Source organism: Carettochelys insculpta, chromosome 1, assembly GCF_033958435.1.
Source record: "Carettochelys insculpta isolate YL-2023 chromosome 1, ASM3395843v1, whole genome shotgun sequence".
Classification (NCBI taxonomy): domain Eukaryota; kingdom Metazoa; phylum Chordata; order Testudines; family Carettochelyidae; genus Carettochelys; species Carettochelys insculpta.
In genome coordinates, this window is record NC_134137.1 from 151,847,073 (window position 1) to 151,868,980 (window position 21,908).

Below are 21,908 nucleotides of genomic sequence, written 5' to 3' on the forward strand. Positions count from 1 at the left end.
CTCCAAGTATCCACATAGCTTTTTTGTTCACAGAGTTTGTCAAGAAAGGTGTTCTGCCTCATGGGGGAGAGGCAGAAGGCTGTTGACAGAACACATGTTTAGTGTGGACACTCCATGAGTTTTGTTGACAAAACCAGCCATGGGACATCTGCAAGATGTGTTTGTTGGGCTGGGTTGTAATGTTGACAGAAACTATTGGTCCTTCTGCAATGGCTAATACAAAATAGTGTAACTTTCTCAAGGAATATTACTACCGTGAAGCTATCTCAACCTTGTAACTCCCTCCCAAATCTCAGACTGCAGAAGTCACTGCAAATGAGTGCCCAGGGCCAGATCTTCAGCTAGTGTAAGTCCATGGACTTCTATAGAGATGAAGAACTAATTCAATTTCTGTACTTCTGCATTTACTAGCCCCATTAGAGCAATGTTCACTCCTTTGATCACCTCTTATGCCTTTTATGAATTATTATCATTAACTTACAGATATTAACAGTTCAAACACAAAAAGCCACTTGTGAATACTCAGTTAAGCTTTCAACATTACCTCTAAATCTGCACAGCAAACTAATTTTGCCTACTCTGTATATATAAAACGGGGAGAAAAGCCCTTCATATTTGCACCTTATGATTAACAAAACTATTTCAAAATGTTTCATTCTTTTTTCTGTTTCAGAATGTTTTGTTTCAACTTTTCTATTCATTTTAATTTCAAACTTGGCCACTTTTACAAAAACACAAAGAAACATGAACAGCTGAGTTCAAACACACACTTCGAGTTGGCTCGAAACACTTCCATCAACTCAGTCACAATTTGTTTCAAATCAAACAGGATTTTTTTTTTTTTTCAATTTGGGTCCCAGACCAAAGAATCCATCATTTGCTCTGCTGTAGTCTCAGCTTATTTCCTCAAGGAAATTTTGGCCAGTGTGTCAGCATAGTCATGGATTCACCAGCAGTGGTCCTGCACATCTCCTGCATTGATCCCATAAAATCCTGCAGTAACTCTTTGACATGTAGGGAGCAAAGACACCCCAGAACACTCTGCTTCAAGTTTCTTTCTCTCTTACAGTAGATGTTATCTCCTTACCTGACACAATCTGTTCCATCTTGTATTTGGCTGTGACACTCTGAATCAATTTCCTAGTCCTGAGAAAGAGCTCTGTGTCTCTCAAAAGCTCCTCTCTCACCAGCAGATGTTAGTCCAATAAAAATATTATCTCACCCACCTTGTCTCTCAAGTAACGCATGACTATCTCAGGTAAAACAAGACAACAAGCAAAGTATTCTTAAACAACCTCCTTGCTACTTCTATGAATATTAATTTTCTCACATTTCTATTTGAGGTATTAAGTGGCTATTTAGGGTGTTTAACATATTAGTCTTACAAAGACACATTACTTGAAATTTAGTGTAGCTGGAACACAAACGTTTGCAGAGCCATCCCATCCCTAGGATGAACTGGGGCAGCCAACCCAGGCCCCACATTTTTTGGGGGGCCCCATGATGGCTGCCTCAGCTGTCCTATGGATGGGAGGGGAGGGATTATCTGGGGTAGTGCGCAGCAGTGGATGGTGGCAGCAGGAGGGGGTTACGTACTCTCCCTCTCCACTCCCCTGCATTCACCATGGGGGCCGTGTGAGCAACAGCCCGCTCTGCTGTGCTATGCCACACCCTCCCAGCCTGATAACACCCCACTTCTCCGTGGCAGTGGGAAGCAGCCTCTGCTCCCTGCCGCCCATGGAGAGGCGGGGCTAACGGGGCTGGGAGGTGTGGCACAGCAGACAGCCTGCCGCTTGTGCCACCCCAATGGTGAGTGCCAGGGAGGAGGGTTGAGAGGAAGTGGCTCCCTGCTACCGCTGCCACTACTTGCTTCCCTTCCCTACCCCAGGTAATCCTCAGTCGGGTTGGTCGGGAAGAGGGTAAGGGAGCAGGCTGAAGGTCGAGCAGGGGAAGGGCATGTCTTGTGCATGGGGGTTGCACCATACCCCACCTCTGGGGCACTGAGGGGGGCTGCCCCAGGCCCTGCGTTCCCCTCAGCCTGGCCCTGCTTCTTTGTGTGAGTGCCTTGAGAGGATGTCAGATTTAACTGCATTATGGTCACCATTGTGGAGGGGCTCAGCAATGTCTACCTCCTGGATTAGCTCATGACAAAGTTAGCATAACCTCTTTCTAAAAAGATGTCGATACAGAGGCTGAGGTAGATTCTGCAGTTGTTTTACTGACATTCAACATGCCCAGTTCCAAAGGAAATGTTAACAAGCAGAATTAACAGAGATTTCTAGGTGCCCTGCGGAAAAAGAAAACATTTATAAAAGAAAAGTTCTGAAAGCTCACAGCTGTCATAGGTACTACGGCAGGGATGGGGAACCCCCAGCGTTCTGGCCACACACAGTTCATCATGGTTAGCCACAGGTGGGCTGCCAGACACTTCCTTTGCCTGAGTGTCTGCAGGAGTGGCTGCTCCATGGCAACTGCTGGGGGGGTCGGGGGGCGCAAGGTGGGCATTGATTAGGTGACTGTCTCCCCACAAGACTCCTCCACACACCACTTCTAGCCTAAGGGAGGGAGGGCCCCATGTGTTTCTGCCCCCGTCGACCTCCACTCCACTCCGGGTCCTTCCTCTTCCTGCCCCCTGCCCTGCCCTCACTCCCCTTCTTCCCCCAAGCCGCACCCTTGCCCTGCCCCCTTCCTCTTCCCACCCCTGCTCCAGCCTCATTAAACTCCTTCTCACAAGTCCCCACCCCGAGTGATACGTCCTGGGGAACCACCGAGTGTGGGGCGGCTGGTGCCAACAGCAGAGGTTTCCCCCCATCACTGGTGGTGGCAGGGATGGAGAAGTGGAGTGACATAGCCACAACCTGCTCCACTCCCCATCTTCCAGCCACGTCACTCCTCTTCCAACCACTGGTGAGTGCGGGAGACAAATCCACCCCTTCCCCCAAGCTCCCTCCCCTGAGCACCGTGGCTGCAAGCTGGGGGAGCAGAGTGGGCAGGGGCTGGGCCATTCTGTTTCCTACTGCCAATGATTACAGGATGGGCCCAGTCCCTGTGGTCTGTGCCAGGACCCCAGGCAGCTTTTCTGGAGCAGGTTGTGCAAGGGTTGGGTCGCCCCTTGCACTCACCAGAGGCGGAGAGCAGAGCAATGTGGATGGGAGAGGGGAAGGGGGTGGGGCCAGGTTGCTCCTCTTTCCCCTGCTGCTGGTGAGTGTGGGGTTGAGGCGACCCTGCTGCTAGTGCCTGCCAAAGCATGAGGCCCAAGGCAGTTAAGAAACTGGGCTCTGCCAGCCAGGTGCTGGTCCCTTGCCCTGCTCCTCACAGCATTTGGAGGGGCACATGATCCTTTGTGCCCCACCCTCAACCTGGGGCACCCCTGTGGCCACTCCCAGTGGCAACCATTTGCCATTCCCACCCAATGAGAGCTGTGGGGAGTGTCACAGGCAGGGCCACCACACCCCACAGCTCCCAGTGGCTGGACATGGTGAACTGCAGCCCCTGGGAGCTGTGAGGATCTGTGTCTGCACATGCTCAGCTAAAGAAACCATCTGGCAACCTGCTAGTGGCTAGCCCTGATGACCCACCTGCGCCCTGAGGGCTGGAGGTTCTCCACCTCTGTACTACGGCATTCTCCAGAAGCTTCATTTCAAAACTGAAAGGCAGCATTGTACAAACCTAAACATAAAAGTAAATAATATCAGGATCCCCCTTCTTTAAAATGCTGTGACCTGTTCTCATCCTGTCAAACCAGAGGAAGGACTCCAACTAATGTGAATGTTTAACTTATGCATATTGTTTCAAATTAGATTGTTTGTTTGCTTTTATGTGCTGATGACCTATATACATGATGGGGTAGAATCAACACGCCACATGCCAGTTGTGGTTTACCTATATGACAGGGAGTGTTTCTACATTCCAGTGTTCAGACTGTTAGTGTTTACATTGCTCTATTGCACCTTTCCACCCTCTCAGTGCCAAATTAAGAGCTGTTATTCTCAGCTCATACTAATTGTGAGCCAATAAAGTCCTGTCTGTTTATGCGAAAAGGCGATATAATTAGGGAATCAACAGAAAACTGCACTTGCTAGACGCTGTTTGCAACCCCTTTTTACATTGCTAAGGGAAGTTATGTTCAGGTGTGTTGAGCAAAAGTAACAACCAGTTAGTCAAGATCACAAGTGCCCAGGGTTTTGATTTTACATCTCATGAGCAACACTTCCGCTAGTACTGTGCTATTTACTGCTCATTCTTCCTTTGCATATGTAAATCTCATACATATGATTTTTGTGCATAAATAAACAGTTAGGCCAAAAGAGTTTAAATTATAGTTTCGCTAGACAGAAGATGGGCTGCCTGCAGAATTCTACCCCCTCCGCATCTGTCATTGGTTTGGTGTAGTTAAAACACAGGTAAGTTGGGTTAAAATAACTGAGTTTTTATTAATAACACAAACAAAAATAGGATTTAATAGCACAAATGAAACTAGGACTCCTTACAACATAAGAAAAATGGCTCAGTTGTTAGCTTGGCACCCTGACCCTTACAAGAGTAGAAGGAGAAAGGCTATATCATATCCTGGGTGACAGGGGTGGATACAGGAACTGGACACTGTGGATGTCAGGGACTGGATACCAGGAATGTCAGGAACAGGTATATGGATCTTTTCAGTCTTCTGCCTTCTGCTCTTGATCAGCCATCCTGTGTATAATGAGCAGACCCTACCTACGTGTTTTGTGCCTGTAGGTAAGAGATAGGATCCTTCTGGTGTTCTTTCCTCTCAGCAAGCTGTCACTCTGTGGGAAGGTCTCTCAGTCTCACTGGGGTGACCTGCCAGTACAGCACCCCGTGACACAGAGCCCTGTCACAGTGACAGCCATTCCCCTATATCTGTTCTTACTGCTAGGTAGATTTGCCATCACATGGCACTCCATGTGCCCGCCCTTTCCTTGTTTTGGCTCCAAAAGCCTGGAAGAGAAGGGGCACCAAAATGGAGGCTAAGTCGCTCTTTTCCACAACCAAGATGGTGACCAAGATGGCAGCCATAACCAAAATAACAGTAATCCATTTTTCTCCAACAACAGGGCAGTACAGGGATCTGAAAGTGAGTTAATAGCAAGAAGCACATCTTTCTTCCGTTAGGATGTAAAAACAAAGACACTCAGGGTATGTCTACACTGGAGCACTATTCCAAAATAAGATATTCCAATAGAGATATTCCAGAATAGCTTATTTTGAAATCACATTGCCACACACAAAGGCTGCAGCTCCACTACAGGGCAAGTCTGAAATGGTAACTTCCAAAATCACCTTTTGAAAGACCGCATTTCGAGAGCGGCTCAAGGCTGTGATCGGCACTTTCGAAAGACTGGTCCCATCCTTCGAAAGAGAGTGTCCACCCGGAAACACTGCCAACGGGGTCACATGGTGGACAAGCCTTTTCTAGGGCTGCAGCCCACCACTCCTTTTAAGGGCCCCTCCCCGCCCTTGTTGGCCTGCACACTCTGAGGGCTGGCTTGCCACCCAGAGCACTGTGGACTGTGAGCAAGCGGAGGAGACACTTTAGGGCACACTGTGGACCCCGAGCAGCTCTCTGGTGCCATAATCCTCGAGGCTGTGACCAGCCTGCTGGCCGTGGTGCTAGTTGCCATCCTCCAGCTGCTCCAGGGGGACACCCTGATGGCTGCCCCAGTACAGGCAGTCCTTGCAGGGCCTGTAGCACCATGGATTGGTACCCCCCACATCTTCTGGCACCTGTGGGCCTACCCCAGCAGCAGGAAATGAAGGGTCCGGCTGGTGCTGGAGGACTCGGACGATGATCAGTGGCTCCAGAACTTCCGAACGAGCAAGGAGACTTTTCTGGAACCACGGGCTTGCCCCAGCCCTCCAGCACCACAACACCCAGATGTGGCCCACGCTGCCCCTGAAGAAGAGAGGTGCCATTGCGATATGGAAGCTGGCCATGCGGACAGCCACTGGTCAGTCAGCCGCCAGTTCAGGGCGGGCGAGGCCACAGTTGGGGCCATCCTCATGAAGGTAAGTCGTGCTTGGGTCACATACCTACCATGAGGGGCAGTCCCAGGCAAGGGGGACCCATGGGGACTGAGGGTGGGGAGGATGTGAGGAGGGGGACCTGGGGACAGGGGAGGGAGCCCTGGGGAAGGGCCCTGGGGATGGGGTAGCAGGATGGGGGATGGGGCCAGGTGTGGGGCAGAGGGGATGGGGTCCTATGGAGCACCCTTCCATGCACTAATGGGTGCACTGTCCCTCCACCCCATGCAGGTCATCTGGGTGATCAACCACATCCTATTTCACTGGGTCATCTGTGTGGGGGACCTTGATGCTGCCCTTGCAGAGTTCCAGGAGCTGGGCTTTTCCATCTGTTTCAGGGCTCTGGAAGGGACCCACTTTGCCATCTGGGCCCTGGAGCACAGTGCAGGCACCTTCTTAAACCAGAAGGGGTACCAGTCCGTGGTGCTACAGGCCCTCGTGGATGCCAAGGGGCAGTTCATGGATGTGTGCATGGGCTGGGCTGGGCGAGCCCATGATGCCCATATCTTTCAGAACTCCTGGCTCAGCCGCAGGATGCAGGAGGGGACACACATCTCCCCATGGGAACTCGCAATCAGGGACACCACCATGCCGCCCTGCTTTGTGGCTGACGCCGCATATACTCTGCACCAGTGGCTCATGCGGCCCTACATAGGACATACTGCGCCCACCCAGGACATTTTCAATGAGAGCCTCAGCTGGGCTCACAGGCGGCCAAGCAGGCATTCAGCTGTAGGGACACTTCTGCTGCCTTGTCAAAAGGCTGAAGGTTGGCCTCCCCAGTATGCCCGTGGAGACGGGGATGTGCTGCACCCTCCACAATAGCGTGGAGGCAAAGCACAAGCCCTTCATACAGGGATGGGCTGCCGAGGCCAGCCAGCCCTTCGAGCAGCCGGACACTGCTCCATGCCACCAGGCAGAGCAGGACAGGCTGCAGGTCAGAGAGGCCCTGTGGGGGATGCTTTCACCCAGGGGCCTGTGACAACCCCCCCCACGCGCACATAACAATAACCCTCCTCCTGCACACCCACCTCTCACTGCTCCTCTGCCATGAACCCCCTCCCACACCCTCGTACCCCACCGCCCCCTCACCATATACCAGGGACATGGGAGTGGTGGCAAATAAACTATTTACTGAACTGTTCTCAAACAATTACAAACCAGGAAAGGAAGGTTTTTGTAACTATTTACAAGAGGGACTGTGGGGAACTATATATAATGGGGTCCTGGGGCAAGGGTTGGGGCAACAGAATTTGGAAGTGGTCCAGGGGGTGGGGGGGCCATATTATTCCACTGGGGTTGAGGGCTGGGACCTGCACCTGCCATGGGAGGCCCTGCTGCCCCAGGTCTGGGGTCCCTATTGGGGATGGGATGGGGATGGGAGTATGGGGAGATGGGGGTGCATGATGGGTCCTGTGTGCTCAGGCTAGGGCTCAAGGGAATGATAGAGAGGGAGGACTGGGGAGATAAAGGGAGGTTGGCTTGCCCTGAGCAGCACTGGCTGTGAGCAACTTGGCCAGCACCAGCTGAGAGGCTAGGGTGAGATCAGGCAGGAGCAGGGCTGCAAGGCCTTGGACCGCAGGGGGAGCTGCAGGAGGGGCTGTGGGAGGGGCTACGGGAGGGGCTGCATTAGGAGCTACAAGCTGGGGACTGCAGGAGTGGCTACCAAGGGACTGGGAGCCTGGGTCAGTCAGGTGCTCACAGCCTGGGTGAGCGTATCCAGGCTGGCTGCCCCCAGATCCCAGGCCACCTGCTCCATCACCAGCCACTCCCACTTGATGGTGGTCATGTCCCACAGGGTGGCAGTTTGGACAGCATCAGCAGCATCCTCCTCCTCCCCACGGTAAAGCTGCCACACAGCTTGGCACCAGTCCTGCATAGGCAGTGGTTGGGGTGTGGTCCCAGCCCCCTCGCCCCATGTATGGGGCTCGGCCTGCCCTCAAATGGTGGAGCTGTGGAGACAGAAGGGAACAGAGGGACGGGCTATCAGTACCATGCCCTGTGCCGGGGGCTGTGCCCCTGCTTTCTCCCCCAACCCCACCTGTCCATTGCCTTGGGAGCCCTGTGGAATTGGGAGTGCTAGGGGTCCCCATGGGGGTGGGGCACACACAGGTGGCAGCCCCACCCCCCACCACTGGGCGCACAGCCTGTAGTGCTATCCACAGGGGCAGGGGCTGAGTGCTGTGTGTGCCCCCCCACCAGGGCCTGTGGAGTGCAGATGTCTGGGAAGTGTCCCAGCTAGAGCTGCCGTCCATGTGAACGGCCTGCTGACAGCTGTGGCAGAGGCAGGTGCCCCTCCCCCTGTACCGGGGTGCCCCCACCCCTGCCAAAAAAAGGAACCTACCTGCGTGTCCCTCCAGGAGCCTGGGGAAGGTCTGGGTGGAGGGGGCCCAGCTGCATGGCTCAGAGGGGAGCATGACAAGGGGCCAGTCACTTGAGAAGCCATCATTGCTCAGGGCCTCTGTTTCCATGTCTGTTGGATGGGGGGGTGGGGTCGGGGCTTCTGCCTACAGTGATTTCTGGCACCTCCTGGGGCTCACTCTTGGGCTCTGGCTCTGGACCAGTGCTGTCCAGCAGGTAGGTGGATGGGGCCTCCTCCTTGGACCCCAGGTGGCAATGGAGCTCCTGGCAGTGGGGGCAGGTGGTGGCCCTGCCCCTGAGTGGCTGGCCATGTCATGACCCCAGCTATAGGCCTGCTGCATCTCCCTGACCTTGCTCTGCACCAGTTCTCCAATGTGGGCAGGATGGCCTCGGGAGATCAGCCCTGTGGACAGCTGGCCAGAACCACCTGTTGTGTGGAGCAGCAGCCCTTCATCCCCCCAGAGTGGCAGAGGTCTTTAATCTTGGCCTTGCTCCAGGAGCAGGCCCTTTTTCTGTCCCCGGCTGCTCTGCTGGGACCCCCTGAGGTGGAGGAGGGCTTCTAGGGAGTGCAGGGCTCCTTGCTGCTGGCCATTAATGCTCTGCAAGAGCTCAGGGACCCACTGGCTGCTGCGGAGGGCATGCTGGTGGGAACTCGTGCTCTGTCTGCTGACAGCATGCTCTCAGTTTCCTGCCTAGGGGTTTCTGGGTCCCTGCACCTTTAAACATGGCCAGCAGTGCAGAGCATAGAGCCCTGCTTGTGCTCGCAGGGGTGTGTCCACGTGCTGGCTGGCTGGCACCATGGAGGACTCACTCTTTTGAAAGAGCGAGCTGCAGAGCGTCTGCACATATTCTCTTTTGAAATAGCCTTTCAAATGAGGCACTCTTCCTGAAACGGGAAAGGGGTAGGGTTTTCGAAATGAGCGCTGTGTTATTTCATACTGGCTTTCAAAATTAATCTCTTTGCGCGTAGATGCTCCATGGAGTCTTTCAAAATAGCCCCTCCTTTCCAAAGGTATTTCTAAAGTAAGTGCTAGTGTAGGTGCAGCCAAAATGCATCTTGAAATCGAGCATCTACACACAATTGAGTCTCTTTCAAAACAGCCATTGGACGCACTATGGCTAATTTCAAAGTAGGGGAGACAGGGAACAGCGCCTATTTTGAATTAGCTATTTCAAAATAGGCACTATTCTTCGTACAATGAGATTTATCTACTTCAAAATAAACCAAATATGATTTTGAAATTATTTCAAAGTTGTGGTTGCATTGTGTAGACGCCAGGAAAGTTGTTTTGAAACAACTTTGCTGTGTAGATCTACCCCCCAGAGAACGGGAACGGCTGCCACAGTTGTGGAGGGTTATAGTTAAATCTCTGAAATTAGTGAGAGCTTCAAATTGACTTTGGTGACAACACTGAGACATCCACACTGGGCAGCTATAATTTGTCAAACCAGGGGTCAGCAGTCCCCAGCCTGGGTGCCAAGAGTGGCATGCGAGCCAATTTTCATTGGCACGTGAGGTGGGGGCTCAGCCCTGCCCCGCCTCCCCCCCCCCCACAGACTGGAGCTTGCTCAAAACCATGCCCCCAAGTAGTTTAACAAAAGACCAGCTAATGCTACCAGCCACGATCTGAAAAGTAAAGCTCTACATCTTAGTCTATTTCTTAATGAAGCTGTTGTAAGTAGGACTATTAATGAGTTTAAAAATTACCACTGGCACTGGGACTGTGCATAGAGGTCAAAAGGTCAAATTTCAGCACTCCACCTCAGAAAGGTTGATGACCCCTGTGTTAAACAACGAGTAAATAAGAGCGCTGCAAAATAAACATGGAATTCTACCAAGTACTAATGAAGAGCGTGTGGGCAAGATGAACATGGTAGAAGAGGCTGCCTCAGTGGGAATTCAAATTATGTCAATCTGTTTTAATTACAAGCTATAAATGGAGCATTCTGGAAGACTTGTAAATAAACTGCAGTAGCAAGCAGAGCCATAGACCCTTTATAGCAGTATTTTCAGGCCTTCCTCAGACAAATATGACAATATTCACTAGTCCCCTGCAGCACTTTCCTGGCTTCTCATGGTTGAAGATGCTTCCTGAATCTCTGCCAAAGATGGATCTCACAGTGTGGAAGGGGAGTTAATAGTCCTTAACTCAATTAAGGATTTATTTGAAAAATAAAAGGGAAGTGTACACAGATTATTTCAATGATTATATTTTTTCAAAACTACAATGTTAATTTTATGAGGTTAATTTTTATTTTGGACTTCTTACAAAAGGGATTGTTAAAGTTTGTCTGTTTAATTTTTTAGTAATTGTTTAAAAATGGGAATTCCTTCAAGGGTATTTTTTTCTTCATCCCTATGAACTTTTATCATGCACTATGTTTTAAAAAAAGTAGCCATAGTCAATTTGCTTTCCAGTAACATTTTCTTCTGGTTATCAGATGTTAAGCATTGATTCAGCTGTACTAAAACAGAGCACCACTCCAACGCTATGTCTATACCACAACAATCTGCCGACAGAAGTCACTGTCAGAAGAGATCTTCTGACAAAACTGCTGGCGACACAGTGTATCCACATACAGAAGTGGATCATAAATAGCAATCCACTCTGTCAACAGAGAGCGGCCAGACTGCCCAGCCCTCCCTTGAGAGAATGGCCAATTGGAAACAGAGCAGACAGGGCTGACCGGTGACGCAGAAGCCCTGTCTGTTGGTAGAGGGCCCCCTGGAACATCCACACAGCTTTTTTGTCAACAGATTCTGCCGAGAGATGTGTTCTGCCTCATGGGGGAGCAACAGAAGGCTGTCAACAAAAGTGCAGAGTTCTATCCACAGTTTGTCAACAATGCATTTTTAGTATGGATGCTCTATGGATTTTGTTTTGTTGAAAAAACCCTCCAGACATAGCCCAATGTCTCTGTTTTATCTCTTGTCTGTAAGGTTCATAGAGAAGCAAGCCTATTCCAGGTTCATCCTATTTTTCTGGCTCACCTAGTTCAGTAGCTTTCAACATTCACTCACTTGTGTCAGTTTTGAGGACTGTTCTTGATTTGGTGATTTTGTCTCATTTCTGTTTGGTTTTATGAGAAGCAATCTCACTCCAGGCACATCTCAATTTCATGGCACCACCAAACTCTTATGATGGTTTAAATTATGATTAAGAGGAAGCTGTATACTGAATTAGGTGGTTCTGGCTCTTATCCTTTAGGAGGAGTTCAAACAGACAAAGACACCAACTCTTTAAAATGTACAGTAGATAGGAATAGGAGGAGGTACACATCCTCCTCTGTATACACCTCAGGGTCCTTTTCCCTCATCACAGAAGGCAAGGAAGTTTTATCATTGCTTCCGATGAAAGCAGGATTATGTACGCAGAGGGTTTCCTCCAGATCTGTGCCAGATTTTTTGTTTCACTGGACAAAGTGAAAAATTGGAATGGAAAGGAATTTCATGTCAATCCAAATAATAACATATTTAGTTTTCTCAGTGAAACAAAATAAAATGCCAAACACCATGTTTTGTTTTAGTTTTGGGCTTTTAAACCACTATTTTCATTCAAAACAAAAACAAATTTAGAAACACCATTCACAAACCAGGAGGAGGAGATGGTGTTGCCCCTACACCTATCTGGGGTGAGGGCAGTCACTTGGGTATGATATGGGACACCCAAGCCCAAATCCTTGCTCTGAATCAAGCAGAGTGGACCTAGCTGTCCCACATCCAGCATAATAGTTCAACTTCAGGGTTCTAGAAGGTTCTGCAGTGGGAGTCTTGCCTAGGATTGCTAACTCTCCCAACCGGACAAACTGGACACCCTGTGACAATGTTGTCCAGTCCAGGAGAATTGGCAACATTAGTGGCATACTGAAGCTGTTTCACTTTGTACTCAATATTTGCACTCAAATATTAATTGGGCCTGGGAGAGAATGATCCCATAGGTTGATGGTTGGGGAATTCGGATGGGAAGGAAGACAGCTGGTGTCTAATCCCCGCTCTAATAATTGTTTAATTATTCTCAGAAGGGCAGCTGTATTAGTCTGTAGCTTCACAGAACAGAACAAACAGTCTGTAGCACCTTAAAGGTTAACAATTTTATTTATTAGGTAATGAGCTCTCATGAGTAAGTGGGTCTTACCCATGAAAGTTCATTGCCTACTAAATAAAATTGTTAGCCTTTAAGGTGCTACAGGACTCATTGTTTAATTATTTATGTAAAGTGGAACTGTAGCAACAGGCGCAAGCTCCTCCCCAGGATATCAAGTAGTGGTTCAGGCATTAATCTTCAATGTGTTTTGTCGGACACTCAGGTTCAAATTGCTGCTCTACCATCGGCAGAGTAGTGACTTGAATCTGGGTCTCCCACATCCTGTGAGTGTGCAATCACAAGAGCAGAAAGAGGAGCAGGAGCACTACTGCTCTTCTGCCCTACAAAATTTTGGGACCAAAATTTTGATGACTTCGTGAATAGTTTTGATTGCCCTGAAATATAAAGCTGATGTGCAATCTGTGCATCTTTTGCCAACAGTTCCCCACAGTCTGGACACAGCCTAAGATCTACTCTCTCTCTTCTGCAGTAAATAGATGGAGTTCCTTCCCATAATCAAATGGAGGACAAACTAAAACAAAATTCTTGAGAAATAAAAATGTTTGCATGCAAACAGGTCACAGAACACATTAGCTATTTTTAAAAAATCTGAAGACTCGTGAATGATGCTGAGTCACTGACTCTGATAACAGAGCAGAAGTTTGCATAGGTAAAAGTTAAAAAACTTCAACAACCCGAAAACAAAAGTACCGAGACCACAATGGTCCCTTCACACTGTTCAGGACAGAGAAACACTGAAGACATTAACTGTTCTTCTACTTTCCTTCAGTAGATGTCACTGTAGCACAGGATTTATCACAGTACCTTAAAAATAAAAGGAAACCAACCTACACTGCCACCACCAGGAGAAACTAGGGAGGAATCAAAACTGGCAACTCAAATTAACACCTTCAGATTTTGAACCTGGTAAAATTTCAGTCTCGAGATCCAAATCACTCCCTTCATTTTGCATCGAGTTGGGTCTAAAACCAGTAACGAACAATATTCTGATTTGGGTATGGGTACAGATGAACAGCTGATTTCATGAGCTGAGATGTTTTTAGTTCAAGATGAAAGGTAAAGGCAACTTGTGAAATTTCAGTGCTGGTGGAGATGAACCCTGATTAGCCCTGATTCAGTCTCAAATCCCTACCCCTAAATCTTACTTCATGTCCATATCTGACCTCTCTTTCCTCACTCCATTTTGGTTATAATGAGGAATACTACCTGTTTAGAAGACAGACCAATCTATTCATTTAATTTCTATGTATTTTAAAATGCATGCATCCTGCGTCCAGAAGATCTATACAGAAAATATACCTGAATTTTACGAGCTGTTGTCAACTTCTATTTGGCCAATACTTTAAAAACCATTAATAAAAAAAGAAATGTTTCCCATAATCCCAATGAAAACAATAGTTTTTAAACAACATACTTTCCCTGAAAGAAAATATTGCAATACAAAAACCTGAAAGCAAAACCAGCTTGGTAGTTTCAATTGCCCAAGTTTACAGGTATGCATAATAAAACAGTATATGAATTTGCATATTTTACAGGGTTTTAAAGATTATTCCATCTTTAATAATACCAGCTATTAGAGACAAAGGTGTTTACAATGAGACTTTCAGTGCACCCTCTAACCAATTAAATTATTATTTTTTAACTCTTCCCACAGTCATTCACAGAACTCGTGGTCTTAGATATAGTGTCCCTCTTGTCTACTAATCCACCCCTGTTCCCAAAATCCTGAAGACTAAGATAAATTTCATAGCAGGGTTAATAGGTCAGACTCAGGTTTGTTTGACCAAAGATGGATGCAAATTCCCATCAATATTTGCTGGCTGGGAAATGTTAGATCATTTTTGCCAGGAGACATTTCCTAATTGTACCACAGGAAAATCAAATGAAGAGACCCAGCTCATCTCAACTGCTGGGGTGTTACATGACGAAAGAATCATATTTCAGGGGGGTCAGATCCCACAGTCAAAATGTTATACTTTGTGGCAAAACCAACCTCTTGCATTTAAGCAGAGAACCAGTGCTAAACCCAGAGAACAGATATAATTTGTTTCCTGTGAGACACCCTATTAAGTAAATGGGTTTGCACATTCTGCACTGGGTGAAACTTCTGGGCAGTCTTCTGGTGTGACTGTGTAGAATGAATTACAGGAATCCAAACACAATGGCCGTGGCCACACTAGCCTTTCCTTTCTGAGATATGCTAATGAGGTGCTGCTATGAATATGCAGTGCCTCATTAGCATAATAGCAGCCACATGCGCTTTGAAACTGCTGGTTTTGCAATGCAGCTGCCCGTGTAGCTGAGGGCCTTTCTAAACAATCCCCTGATTTCAAAAGCCCCCTCTTCCCAAAACCAAATGGGAAGAAGGGGCTTTCAAAATCAGGGGTCCATTTTGAAAGGCCCCCCAGCTACACAAGTGGCTGCATTTTGAAACTGGCAGTTTCAAAGCACACGTGGCCACCATTGTGCTAATGAGGTGCTGCATATTCATCATAGTGCCTCATTAGCATATCTTGAAGTGCCACATTACCATAGCCCCTCCAAAAGGAGGGGCTAGTGTGGCTACAGACAATGTGATACACACTTGGATAAGTAGCAAGCTCCTCATCAAAAAGAAAAGATTACTATTTCTAAGCAAAGCTCACGTGAAAAGTAGTGTTTGTCACTGCTGATGCTTTTATGTTCAGGAGTAGCTTGGTACCAACACATTTTTTAGGATAGAAACCTGCATCACTCTTGACAGTCACACTCCTCCAACAATGGGAGCTGAAATAAAACAGTCCTTGTGGTTGCTTTCCTCAGTCTACAATAATTCCAGGTTTAATCTCAGCCAACTTCTTTCATGACATAATCTTTGTTAAATGCTCCGTAAATTCTTTATTGTATCAACCAAATGGGTTAAATGGAGATACTAGGTGCTGAACCTCTCTTGTCCAGCACTATCAGGCTCTGACTGGTGCTGGACGAAAGAATGAATTTGCCGGATAACAGGAAGTCAATATTTTCCAGCACATTGCTAACACTTCCAGTGCTTATTGGGCTCTTAGAAGACATTTAGGGGTAAATTAGAGCTAAATAACAGCACAGAACACTGAGAGCCAGGACTGGTGGCTGTAAACAAGCTTTATGGGACCATGGGAAAATTGGCCATACCCATGATAAGTTGCCATACAGCTAACTAAAATCATGCCAAATCATGAAGTTTACTGGCTGAGAGAATTCCGGATTAGAGAAGTTCAACTTATACATAACATTGAAATTTATCTGCATAATGAAAACACTGTAAACTGTACCTTCCTCAATTAAATCAAATTACTATTATTTTATTATTGCGTATTAGCCTTCCCCAAAGCTATGTGTTTTCAAATCAAATACTGATTTTAAGAAATCACTGGCAAGTATTACAGGCTGAATTATGTCTTATATTCACAGGCCACAAAAGGAGCAGTGCAAAGGTACGCTGCCCCAACAGAGACTTTTCACTGTTATTACATGTCTCATAGAGCTGGAAGGGACCTTGAGAGGTCCTCAGGTCCAGTCCCCTGCAGTCACAGCAGGACCTATCACCATGCCTGACATTTTTTTTTCTTTTAATCTAACCTGCTCCAGAACCTTGAAAGGCCCCCATCAAGCACTAAACTCCTAACCCTTGGTTTACAAGGCCAATGCTCTAACCACTGAGCTCTCCCTCCACCCACTGAGCAGCCCAAATTCATAGGGCAACCGTATCTCCCTGTCCCAAATATGGGACGGGGGATACAGGAGAGGGGCAACTCTGCCAAGCCCTGGGGATCCGGGAAGGAGGCGGCAGCCGCCCACCCTTCCTGAGCCCCAGGCAACAGTAGCCCCCAGGGTTTCAGGCTTCAGCAGCAGGGACAGGGCAGCCGAGGTGCTTCCCCGCCCTCCGCCTTCCCCAAGCCCCAGGGAAGTGGTAGGGACAGGGCAGCCGTTCATGGTCTTCCCACTTCCCCAAGCCCCAGGGAAGGGAAAAGTAGGCTAACCTGCGGGCTCCCCGCTCCCTGGCCAGCAGCTGCGCAGCTGCTGATGGAAAATATGGGACTATTAGTCCCTTTTCTAAAATAAATAGGGGCACCTTTTTGGCGTTCCAAATACAGGGCCATCCCGTCAAAAACGGGACAGATGGTCAAATTAACCAAGTACTCCAACTGTTATTTGCGAGCAGGAAAGTGTGGAAATATGAATAGGATCACACCTATATGGACCTAGCTAAACTCCTTCCCTACTGTGCTCATCACCAGGGAGATGATCTCACCTGAAACTATGTTCATCTGAGTACTTAGGGAGATTGGAAGAAGAAATAATCCAGGAGGGTTATCTCGTGCTGTGGGGGTAAAGGAATGTTGAAGGGGGGGCGTTATTTTGAAGCTGCTCCCATCTACATTGTCAATTTGCAATTCAAAGTCTGCACTTCAAAATTCACGTTGCTGCCATTATCCTAATGAGCTGCTGAATATGCACATTCATGCCTCATTAGCCTGCTTTGAGTTGCCTCATTACCATGGCACCTTTGACGGGAGGGGGCGAGGTAGAAGAAGCCAAAGTGCCTATTTTGAAAAAGTGCCATTGGATGACATTATGACTTATTTCGAAATAACGCTATTCTGTCTTAACAGTGCCTATTTCAAAATAGCTATTTCGACTTGTGTGAAAATTTGATTTACGTGGGGTTCCAAGAATACAACACCCGCATAACTTGAGGGTTTACTGTATTGTAGTGCATTCAGAAGCACTAACAGACCAATCCAATTACTATCTGTATATCTGTTGGAAGGAGAATCAGTTCAGCGTTGGCAGGAGACAATGCATATTATGACTTACATCACTGGATAGTTCTCATCAGATCTCAGTGTGACAGTATTCCCTGAATACTAGATTGTAATATTGTAATAAAAACTATAAATTAAAAAAAATAATTTGAGGTCAGTCAGCAGACCTAAAGTTGAATAGAGTAAACCTAAATATCAAGGCCCAAATGCTCTTCCATGCTTCTGCACTCAAAACATGCATACCCTGGGAGAGATGGTGCAAGTCATGAATGGGGTAGGCCAGGCTCTGTGGCACCACACCACTTCCTCTATCCTCCCACCAAATGTTTATGAAATCTAGATCCCTGGGTGATCTAGAAAACAGTGACTCTACAGAGCAGCATTCACTTCCCTTGCCTGACAAGGCCCATAGGATGAACTAGTATAAAAATATTATGAATGACTCAAGATTATTTTGCAAAGGTTCTTTTCTCATGCTGTGAAAACCTTCCTCCTACTAGTAAGTGCCATCCTGGCATGGGAGCTTAGCAGTCTGACTGATTTGGGAATAATTCTGCCAGTGGGCTGCACAGAACATCTGTGCAGAAGACGCTGGCCTCTCTTGGACCTCTTTCAATACAGTCAGATCTCATCAATATGCAGATTCTGTGGGCTGAGTACCATTCGTGCCAAGCATGGGGGACATTTTCCCCCTTATGAACAAAAAAAGAGGAATTAATTAACTTCTAGACATCTGTGTGAAAATAACCTGCTAGGAAAACATGAGGCCCGAGTTCTTTGATCAGACCTAACATCACAAAAAGATGATACAATGTACGAATAAAGGCAAAAAGTGCCCTTTAAAATACATATTTGAATGAACTTTTAAAAAAATCTCAGGAACTTCAATGGAGCTATGCCAATTTACGTATGCTGAGAACCAGACCCTCTTTGTTTATTGCATATACTACATACATTAAAAGTCTAACAATAGCGTGCAAAGCTGTTGAGTTTTTTGGGTAACAGTACTTGCCAAATTAAGTACAAAAACTTAGCCTAGTGAAAGCGTAAGCCAGATCATGGAGAGTAGAATACAACATTTTTTGTTTAATTGTTATTCCCAAGACTCTGAAGACAACTTCTTCATATTCTGTGTTTCTTGTGTATGAAATGAAGTTTCATAGAAGGAAAGCGTGGTGAATAATTTGCTCCTGATTATATGCCAATTCCTGCAGTTTTCATTTAAGGCCCGCTAAGTTCCCATTGATTTCATGTCCGTTTAGATAATTTTCTAAAAGGTAATGGGGCCAGGTAACCATCCTGTACCTCATATCGTCATTTCATTAAATATATAGGAGACAATTTTTATTTCAGAAGGGGATGAAAGCTACCCGGGGGAGTCTGTTCTGCACTTGATTTTGACAAATTAGGAGGAACAGGTTAGGAATTTGAAATTAGAAGACAGCTTGTGTGAAAGTGATTATTAAACGATAGAGTTTCTGATTCTAAGGAATGGTAGGAGGGAGAACAGCACGATAAAGACAATGGATTTCAAGAAGGCAGATGAGAAAACTCAGGGGGTTAGTAGGTAAGATCCCATGGGAAACAAGTCTAAGGAGAAGCCTATACTACAAAATTAGGTCAATTTTATTTAATTAGACTTTGAGCATCTGATTAACAAATGGGATTTTGCATGTCCCCACTAGGTGGCTGTGGTCAACAGAGCACATCCTCACTAATGCACTTTGTGTAGCTATCTCACAGTTCCTGCAGCAGATTGGAAATCTGGACTAGGGTCCCGATGCCTCAGGGTTTGAAAACATTGTGGGTGGTTATGGGCGAATGCCATGAGCCTCCATTTTCTGTGGCTCAGAACTAGCCTTGTCCTGTGGCATGCTGGTCTAAACTTTATTTCACATGACATTGCAGTGCCCCCTGATGTAGCCCTTATCCACTGTGTCCCATGTGATTTTGACATAGATATCAGCATTTCTTTTGCTGTTTTGGAGCTCTGCCTGCACAGATACTCTCACTCACTCCTCCTCCCCCATCCTACAGCAATCAGATCCACTGGTTCCTGAACGCTCCATGACAGAGGTGTTTGAGAGCCTGGGTGTGCATGTTCAGCTGTGCTGTGAGCTCTCCACGCGGCTCCAATGGGAGGTGAACATTCAAAAGTTTCCAGGGGTTTTCTGCTCACTTGGCTGAAGAACATTGGAGTTCAAAGTACTTATCATAGTGTTTGCAGCTGAGCGCTCTGGATCATCACCAAAGTCAATTCAGACTTCCCACTGATGCTTGCATCAGTTTTTCCACGGGCGTTGTTTGGGGTGGGAGGGGGGATGTTGCAAACCTTAGGCATGTGTGGAATTTGTCCCACTACACACATGGCCCAAGTGGTATGGTATGACTGGTGTTGCCCTCTCAAATGTAGAAATCAAATTGTTTGGTTTTGCCCTTGCTTTGCAAACATGTAAATGATGCAACAAGAGTCCAATGGGCCAGAAACACCTGTCTGCTTTGGGGCACATAACGTTGGTGGATCCAGTGGGGCAGAGCTGTCATAATGTTGCTTCTGCATTCCTGACCCCCACAGATGAGAGGACCCGTAGGACTGGCCAATTCCAACAGTTTCCAGCCATTACTATTCTGCATGAATAAGCTGAATTCTGTTCTAGCTCACATTGTAGCAACAAAACTGATAAGTTGTGAGCAGTGTTCCCTCTATTTTTTGCCATGCACAGGTGAAATAAATGCTGTTATGTGCACCAAAGCATGTGTGGCTATGCACCACCAATAGAAACACATGTTGCTGTGTGTGGGCGGCTGGGGGCACTGTGCTAAATCAGCTGGGCAGCACCTGATTCTCTCCTGGGTGGCCGCCCGAGCATTCAGCTTTTAGGGAAAACTAGTTATGAATGTAAAATTTGGAAACACAGAACTGCATAATGAAATATATATTCATGTTTCAGACTATAACCACAGAGGCTACGTCTACACGTGCCCCAAACTTCGAAATGGCCACGCAAATGGCCATTTCGAAGTTTACTAATGAAGCGCTGAAATGCATATTCAGCGCTTCATTAGCATGCGGGCGGCCGCAGCACTTCGAAATTGATGCGGCTTGCCGCTGCGCGGCGCGTCCAGATGGAGCTCCTTTTCGAAAGGACCCCGCCTACTTCGAAGTCCCCTTATTCCCATGAGCTGATGGGAATAAGGGGACTTCGAAGTAGTCAGGGTTCTTTCGAAAAGGAGCCCCGTCTGGAAGAGACACGCGGCGGCAAGCCGCGTCAATTTCGAAGTGCCGCGGCCGCCCGCATGCTAATGAAGCGCTGAATATGCATTTCAGCGCTTCATTAGTAAACTTCAAAATGGCCATTTGCGTGGCCATTTCGAAGTTTGGGGCTTGTGTAGACACGGCCAGAGTGAGGGAGAAAAATACTGAAGGAGGCCTAGAAGCCACTCATTTAAAAGCTTAAATCTTTGATGTATGGTTTGGTTTGAGGCATACAGTATTACTTGATCTTTATCACCCTTTCTAGGCAATACTCAAAATGACATTAAAGTTTCATTTTACTTTGTAATCAGAAACATCCTCAACAATACAAAACAAGCCACGGCCTGGATCCTGAATCAGTTTTGTGCAAAATACTCTCTCCACCCTATTGGTCTTTGTAAGAGGTGTGTGAACGCAGAGTTCATTGCAAGATCAGAGGTGACCTTGGCAATGTTTACTGTAATCATATTTGATCTTTACCTAGAAGCTTGAACATTCAGTTTCCTTTCAGAAACATCTGATTCTAAAAATAGAAATTATTATGTAGATAACTAACCACCACAACAAATGACAAGTTCTTCACTCTGGTTTTGGCCTAGCTGCGTCCATGGTCATTTACAGGAACTCATAGTAACTGTGCCACTGCCACTTATAATCAGGTCTACTATTAAACAGAAAATGAAACACAATGAGACCAAATATGTCTTAATTAGAAGCATATGTCACAGGAACCTCATTTAGTTCTCTTAATAATTAATGCACATCACATTCATTTATCACCATTTTCAGCGGTGGCAGAAGTGTCCTGTCTCCTGGAATCTGTAGAGACAGAGTGATAATAAAGGTTTTATAAATATACACAAATTTAGTCCAGATAGCAGGTGCTGCTGCACGTGTACCAATCTCTGGAAACCAGTTTCATGGTTTTGCTTGAATTTCAGTTCATGCCTATGGATACTGTGATCTCTCTCTGATACTACAATATACTATATGATGCAGGGTAGAGGTGTATGTGTGACGAGGGTTACATCCAGAGTTGAACAGTGGCTCATGCTGCTGGATAGGGGATTCCCTTGCTCTTGAAGGGTTTTTATTGACTGGATCATCTAGATATTTATAAGGCCTCTACCTCTACTGTATCTGAGCAATTCCCTTTTTTTCAGTGTTTGTACACTGCTGTTAAGCAACTCCACAAAAACTAGATGAATTTCCCTGTATCAGCCATGCTGAATCCACAAACATATTTCAGTCTCAAGATTTATGACTGATGATCTCCATTGGTATCTTTCATTTAGGTAAATATCATTAAAAGATATAATATCAGAAAGGGAACTCAAACTAAATAACACCTGCCAA